The sequence below is a fragment of the Dreissena polymorpha genome, chromosome 4 (genome assembly GCF_020536995.1).
Source record: "Dreissena polymorpha isolate Duluth1 chromosome 4, UMN_Dpol_1.0, whole genome shotgun sequence".
Lineage (NCBI taxonomy): Eukaryota > Metazoa > Mollusca > Bivalvia > Myida > Dreissenidae > Dreissena > Dreissena polymorpha.
The window spans coordinates 123,521,955-123,530,720 of NC_068358.1; positions in this window are offsets into that span (position 1 = coordinate 123,521,955).

Consider the following 8,766-nt stretch of genomic DNA (forward strand, 5'->3'; position numbering starts at 1 on the left):
ATTTTAGTGAACGGTGTGTATGTTGAGGACAAAAGTAGGATCCTAATTGCCTTAAATGAGCATTTTACAAACATATCAAATATTGTTGATAAGCTTAAATTTCACGAAGAAAACTTTGCTTATTTGAAGTTATATCTCGACAAATCTTTAAAACAGCATGAATTTTCTATAAATTACATTACCCCTCTCGAAGTAAGTATAATAAATGGCAATTTAAATGTTAACAAGGCTACGGGACTCGACGGGATCAGTGCAAACATTATTAAATTCTGTGGAGAGCATATTGTTTTACCAATTACCTCGATAATTAATAATTGTATTCGTACAGGAATTTTCCCCGATTTGTTAAAACAAGCGTATGTTCTACCAATATATAAAGACTCAGACAGAGAGGACTGTAATAATTATCGTCCGATTTCAATTTTGCCAACTATATCCAAAATATTCGAAAGACATCTCTCAAACGAATTGAAAAAATTCTTTCGAATAACAAATGTGTTGAATAAACATCAGTCAGGCTTTAGAGAAAATCATTCTTGCCAAACAGCACTGATTCGACTTATTGATGAGTGGCTCAAAGATGTAGATTACGGTAATTGTATTTGTTCTGTTTTTATTGACATGAAAAAAGCTTTTGATTTAGTAGATCATGAAATTCTGTTATACAAACTAAAACTTCATCACTTTTCGGATGGTACCTTGTCTCTTTTTCATTCTTATCTTAGTCAAAGACAACAATGCGTTAAGCTAGGAACTAGTTTTTCTACCCCTCTTACTATAAAGAGTGGTGTCCCTCAAGGTTCTATTTTGGGCCCTCTCTTGTTTCTAATTTATATAAATGATATTGGGTTATTACTAAACCAATCAGACATAGACTTGTATGCTGATGACTCGACACTACATGCTACAGGGGCCAATCCTTCAGAAATTCAAACTAACTTACAAAATGATATTTATTCCATACAAAAATGGTGCACCCTCAATAACATGATGATAAACCCTAATAAATCAAAATGCATGCTTATTGGATCAAAACAAAAAATTAAGAATATCAACCTTGATCTAAAAATAGATAATAATGCTATTGAAAAAGTCACTAGTCATAACATTTTAGGTCTTTATATTGACAAACATCTGCAATGGAAAGTACACATTGATAAAACATGCTCTAAAATAAGCAGTAAAATAACTCTACTAAAAAAGATATCAAATTATCTCACTTTTGATATGAAGAAATTATTTCATAATTCATACATACTAACATGTTTCGATTACTGTTGTACGATCTGGGGCAACGCTAATAAAACCAATTTAAAAAAAGTGAATATTTTACAAAAACGCGCAGCGAAAGTCATACTGCAAAAGCCAAATAGAACACCATCCAAAGAATTGTTTTTACAGCTTAATTGGCTCTCGTTTAATAATAGATGTAAATACCACACGGCAATCTTGATATATAAATGTGTCAACAATCAGACTCCAGAATATTTAAATAATATTATAACTTTTTCTCAAAATCAAAAATATAACTTAAGATCTGCCACCCATAGCGATATTTTTAATACCAAAGCAAATACAGGTTATAAGAAACGAGCTTTTTTATACCATAGCATGGATATTTGGAACAGTATACCGATTGGAATAAGAATGGCATGCTCTTTCTCTGCTTTTAAAAGGCAATATAAAGCACATCTATTTTCTAATCAATAATATGTCATATGTTGTTGTTGTCTTTTTTTCTAATCAATGATATTTCATGTGTGTCTGTCTAAAAGGCAAAATGTGTGTTATGTATTGGTGTAAAAAAAAATTGTTTAAATGTTTTACTTGTTATAGACCTATTTGTGTATGTTAGTGTAAGAAGGCCACATTGTAAAAAAGTATTGATTCATCTGCATAATATGTATAATGCGTCATTGTCTTTATGTGTAATATTCTGTTAATAAAGTTTTTATTATGTGTAATCTTCTGTTAATAAAGCTTTTATTATTATTATTATTATAATCAATAATATTTCATGTGTGTCTATCTATGTGTGTTATGTATGGGTGTAAGAAAATATTGTTTGAACGTTATACTTATTATAGACCTATTTGTCATATGTTGTTGTTGTCTTTTTTTCTAATCAATGATATTTCATGTGTGTCTGTCTAAAGGGCAAAATGTGTGTTATGTATTGGTGTAAGAAAATATTGTTTAAATGTTTTACTTGTTATAGACCTATTTGTGTATGTTAGTGTAAGAAGGCCACATTGTAAAAAAGTATTGATTCATTTGCATAATATGTATAATGTGTCATTGTCTTTATGTGTAACCTTCTGTAAATAAAGCTTTTTTATTTTATGCTTTCCGGTGGTTTATAGAGAAATATCAGTGAATTAAAACTGATAATTTCACTGTTTCAAACAATGAAAATTATCAGTGAAAATTATCGATAATTTTCACTGTTTATGTTAAATGACGTCATTTTTTTGACGAAATGACGTCATTTTCCAAGCGAAATTCTTTAGTTAAACCCTTTAACAATGTATATAAACTGTGAAAAAAAAGCATAAAATAAAAAGAAAATTTGTTGGGTTCGGTGGATTATCGATTTTAATTCACTCGTGATCATATAAAATATATATTTTCACTCGTGGCTGCGCCACTCGTGAAAATATTATTTTCTATGATCACTCGTGAATTAATATCGATAATCCACCGAATCCAACAAATATCCTCTATATTATTATTATTATTATTATTATTATTATTATTATATCCATTCACAGAAATGTCAAGTGCCATAAAAGTACCTTGAAGATCAACAACAGAGTTGTGTATTTTATAGTCTGTGCTATTTGATATAAAAATAAGCTGTTCCCCTAGAATTAGATCAACAACATTTGAGTGTTGTCCATTAAGAACGATGTGGGTTAAGAGGCGAAAGTGGAATACCAACAGTCATAGATTTAACAACATTCGAATACTAAATTGTCTTAAGTATAACCAATTTCATAGATAATGCAACTTGCTATGCATAAGACAACGCGATAATTTGTCGGAAGTTATTGCACTATTCCCATCCTCACTAAATAGAAAGTCTTTATCAACACCTATACACTTGTTTTAATTAAATGAAAACAGTTTGAACGACACAATCATTCTGAAATATTTTGATTGTGAGCTACATATCAAATTTTACGCCTTATTAAGTCATCGTTGTATTTTCTGAAATCATTAACAGATGCCAAGCGTGTTTTTCATCTTCTTGAAACGTATTCGATATAAAATCCGTATTCATGCTCTGTATTTTGCAGGCAGTTACATTTGTGAGAACAAGCTTGTATCAACATACTGCCCGTTCCGGACCGGAACTGACGTCTCCCCGACGACGCACACATCCGCCGAGGCGATAACCGTCATACTGAGGTCTGATAACTCGTTCGAGCGTTACGGATTCATACTCAAGTACTGGGAGACGACAGTTACTACCACGACTACTGTTACAACTCCTCTTGTAGATTCCAGTACGAATATAGTGTTGATGGTGGTGTCGGGGCTGTCCGGGGCCGGCGGGGTTCTGGCGTTGCTTGCTGTATGGCGGACCTTCAAGTACTTTAAGGGGGGAAGCGGCCGAAGAAGGACCTGATCCACGTGCAGGGGGCGACTTCCCAGACCTCCAACAGCGGCAGAAGCGACAGCGGAAGTCTCCAGAGCCGCCAGGGACCGCCGCCCAGCACACTGGCACTTATTTAAGCCGATACATGTAAGGCCAAATGGTAATACTGTGTGTTTTTGGGGTTACCCGACCCAACCCAGTGATCGTCCTATTTCTTTAAAAGTTTTAGAGACCATATTCTTCCGTCGATTAAATCGTCAGATTTGTATTGTTGTTAAGTACAATTCAATGTTAACAGTTTTGGCATTTAGGAGTTGTGGTTTTGATTTAATTTTATCGCAAGACTTAAAAAAAGCTAGATTCCTATCTGTTCTGGTTTTAGAACGTTGCCTGAAAACACACATAATTATTCGTTCGGCCAAGGCTCGGCATGGCTGAATCACAACTTTACTAGTCATCAGTGCATTTTTAGTGTTTTCTGAATTGCTCTCGTCGGTTTTCAAACATGGATGCTACCGTTATATTCTTTCTGATGTGAGACATAACTTTCTGAGTGTATTGAATTTGAATGGACTGGTCAAACACAGTGTTATTGCTTCCAAACGTACCGGGTACGATCAGCAAGGCTTGTTAATGCACAGCTTTTCGGACTTTTTATTTATTCGTCCGAGTAAATTATTGTGTGTTTTTGTTTGAGCCACGTATATGTTCACATGCTAGCGAATCTTGTTTTATACAAATATTTTTTTTACATTTGTAAATAGTTGTGTTAACCATTTTATAACTGTCGAATGGTGCCTATGTTTTATATGAAGGCTCGAACTTACACTGCTTCGGCGTATTTCGATGTTATATACATGTATAAATTATCATAGAGCCTAAACTCTAAACTCTAAACAAGCATACAACATACATTATTTTTACGGAACCCTTTATTTGCTTCGGCCATTGCCGCTGGCCTTTCTCGATTATCATTGGTCATTGCAAAGGATCGTTTGTCATTTTCGAGACATGTCTTTTGTTGCCTTTTCATGTGTACCCCAGTTTTAGCCACAGGTGGAAGTAACGTACCCAGGATAGTATTTTTCATATATATATTTTTTAGGAGCCCAATATATTCAAATAAATATATAAAATCATGTTTAATAAGAAAAAAATTGACAAAGAGCCATGAAAAAAAATCCCCACCCTCTGATATTGGAATCATAACAAGGTCATTAACTAGACTTTATTATAGACCTGTCTTCGCGGGCCGCAAAAATGTCAAAAATATGGTTGCATATGCATGCATTATTTGACACGCTTCGTTGTTTCAAAGGAATAGGACGCGAGCTATCGATTAAGGGGCAAAAACTCAAAAATATTGTTTGAAAGTCTGTCGAAGATTTATTCGGGTTGACAAACGGACTCGAAATATTGCTCGGTTTTTTGACCGACTGTGAGTTAACGGCTGGACAGATATTTTTGAAGTTAACTTTTTTTGAAAGGTTGTCCAATTGCCCATAGGAGGATCAATGGATGCGTTTGATTAAAGCTACTTTTGACATTTTTGCGGCCAGCGAAGACAGGTCTATGATAAATTCTAGTTAATGACCTTGTTATGATTCCAATATCAGAGGGTGGGGATTTTTTTTTCATGGCTCTTTGTCAATTTTTTTCTCATTAAACATGATTTTATATATTTATTTGAATATATTGCGCTCCTAAAAAATAAATAAATAAAAAATATCCAGGGTACGTTACTTCCACCTGTGGTTTTAGCGTGTCGCTCAATTTCAAGTGTTTCTGAACTCATAGTCATATTAAAATGAATGAGTATTTATGTTTGCTATGAGCAATTTACCGCAAAGTAATTATAACAATTACAATAAACATGTTCCATAGACGCAGTGTACATCGTGGTATTTGTTATGTATAACATAGTACATGTATTAATTGTCTACTCCGAACGTATACGTCTTCAGACCCTGCACAGACGCTTAAAGGAGCTGTTTACTTGTTTACTTGTGTATGTAAATTTAAAATCAAGATGCAGGAATAAGGGTGCAGGATCACGTGACTTTGTTTGGTTTCTCTTTTAATTTAATGGATGTATACACGACGGTAAGTGTGCTTTATTTCAAATAACTTTTTATAATTATGTTTCTTTAGAATTTCAATTAGTGCAGTTAATGATTATGATTCACGCAACGTGAAATTTTGTCAATTATTTCAGACGTATGCAAGGGTTTATTCTTATACGTTAAGATATCGGCACAAACTGCAAAACAAGTGTCTATGCACTTGATATTTTTGCAAATGTATTTCAATAACTCGAGATATTTGCAAAAATAAAGTTCTTAACGGTGTGTTTACATTCTGTCCAGCCCGTGTGTAAAACTCGGGAAACCCCGTCGATTCTGCACCCTTGGAATATAGTGGTTGATTCCTGGTAATCGTGTGTTGTATTGTTTGGCGCCCTTAAAACTCACCAGCACAAACCAACGACACATGTCATAATTGACGTGTTGGCGGGCACAATTTTTTTTTGTCGCGTGTCTGTGTGCTTACCTTTCAAACCCGCCAGAACGACAGAACGACAAACCCGATGAGCGTCTTATTTTTATGGTGTACGAAATGATCCAAAACTAGTCTAAACCGTATCGGACGGTTTATCAACCGTTTCGGACAGTTTGTTAAAGGTCCCGGACGGTTTATAAACTGTCCGGGACGGTTTAGGAAAGTTTTGGACCGTTCGTGCGCATAAACCATCCGATACGGCATAGAATAGTTTTGGCATAATCACAACAAACAATAAAACATATGCTGAACAAGATAAGTATTGATGCAAAGCATCAAAGGGCGTCGGGAATTTAAATGTAAAAGGCACTCAATGAAGTTACATGGAACGATTTTTTTTTCTACTGTAAATATTAATATATTGGCCGATTATTTTAAACAAAATAGAAAAAAGATACTGGTATAACCATTATCTATAATTTTGTGTTATAACCCCCAAATAACCATTATTTATGATGTTGTGTTATAACCCCCAAATAACCATTATCTATGATTTTGTGTTGTAACCCCCAAATATTTCATAGTTCATTTTATTTACATTGGTTTCCTTTTTTAACTGGCATCCGTGTGCAGTTTTCATTAATGGAACAGAACTGTGATTCTGAACTTATTCTTACGTTGCTCATTTACGATAGGAGTTGAGTACTCATTGATATGAAAACACTGTTAAAGTTTGAAAAAACAAATTGAATGAAAACTTTAAATTGCATAAAGAAGCTGCATTTCAAAATACTTTGAAATTCAGTAAAAGATCATATAGATTTATTGCTCCGATATTCATTCATTTTCAATAGGGTTCGAGTAATACTGATATAAAAACACTTAACAAGTTTGGAATGATTCAGACGAAAGTTGTTAAATCTTTTAAACAAGTGGAAATTGTTTATTTTGTCAAATTTAATAGAAAAAAATTCTGGACTTATTGTCCCGATGTTTCTCATTTTAAATGAGGTAAAAATGCTCATTGATATGAAGACACTGTAAGTTTGGAAAGAATCGGATGAAAAATGTTGACTTAATCACCTTACCATGCAGTTTTTCACCTTTATTTTTAAATTCAAAGAGACATAATTCTGGACTTATGGTCCGATATTGCTCATGTAGAGTTTGGGTTGGGTCCTCATTGATAAAAAAAAATTTATGCAAGTTTGGGAACAATCGGATGAAAATTTTGGACTTCGAACAACGATTTCAAAATTTCTCGATTTCTAAGGAAGATAACTATTGACGTAATGGTCGGATAATGCTAAAGGGCCCATACCACCTGGATAGTAATACGTGTCGCGCTTCGCGCTCTATATGTGGTTCTTAAAAAAAAACTCCGGGGAATGCTTGACTCTAGGGAATCGGGTTGCTGGGACACAGCTCCTCCTTGATAAGCGGCTACTTCCGTTATCGCAACTCATTGTTACAATCAATAATACGTGTCGCGCTTCGCGCTCTATATGTGGTAGGGATAGTACTTAGGGCCTATGAAAGACAACCATAAAAATACATGGATAATACATGTGTTGTTTGCATTTATTTGTTAATATAAAAACGCGTGTATTTTTTTATAAGATATTTAAGTGATGTAAGAAATTTTATTAACATTGTCACCATGCGGCATCCATTAATTTTAATAAAAATGTCCAATCGTAGTAAAATGGATTTTAAAATGTCTACATAAAATAAAGCTTTATTATATTTATTAACCTGACTGAAAAAAAAGTCAGCCGCCGAACAGTTCCGTTCGCGCCGGAAACTTTCCCATTGTCCTTATTACCATATTTTAAATATGACTCAAAAAAGTGGAACCCTACTTCAAACGTATATTGTGACTTAAATAAACCGAATATTTAAAATATGAATATGCAGTTATGTAAATGCATCGCTTTTTAATGTTTCATCAAAATTGCTCCTAAAAATATGCAGTCATTTTAAAGTTATGAGTATTTCAATGAAGCACTCTAAAATCCGTTTAAACCTGATATTTGGTTTTGTGATCACACATGATAGCTTTTTGCACAGTTAACGCAAAGTCTAAATATTCAATGCATGGTTTGTTATCCACAAAATAAATCACCCGGTACGGTTTACAGACGCACGAGCCGTTCAAAAGTATGTAAACCGTCCGTCACAGTTTAGGAAACCGTCCGGGACGGTTTTTAAACCGTCCCGTACGGTTTAGGATAGTTTTAGACCAGTTCGTACACCATATATTTGTCGTGTTTGTGTATTGGCGAGTTTGAAAGTTGCCAACACGAACAAACGTCAAATGTCATAACGTATGTAATTGTCGTCTATCCGCGTACAAGTGGCGTGTTGTCGTATTATCATACTCCAATCCCGTCTGCCACCAGATCGTTAGTGAAGTCATCAGCCGCCATGCGAGGATGAGTAAAGCCATAATAATTTAAGATGTGAAATAAATGTGTTAATAGTGTGTAAAATATTAATATGACTCTTAATAGAGTACATTGTATACGGGCATATACTGGATATTAAAGCGACACACACACAAACTGAACAAAGACGATTAATCATGCGTCTTATAATCAGAAATCATAAGCGACTTTTTAGGTGATTATGTATACCTAGGTAAGTCGGCTTAACTTCTGTTCGTG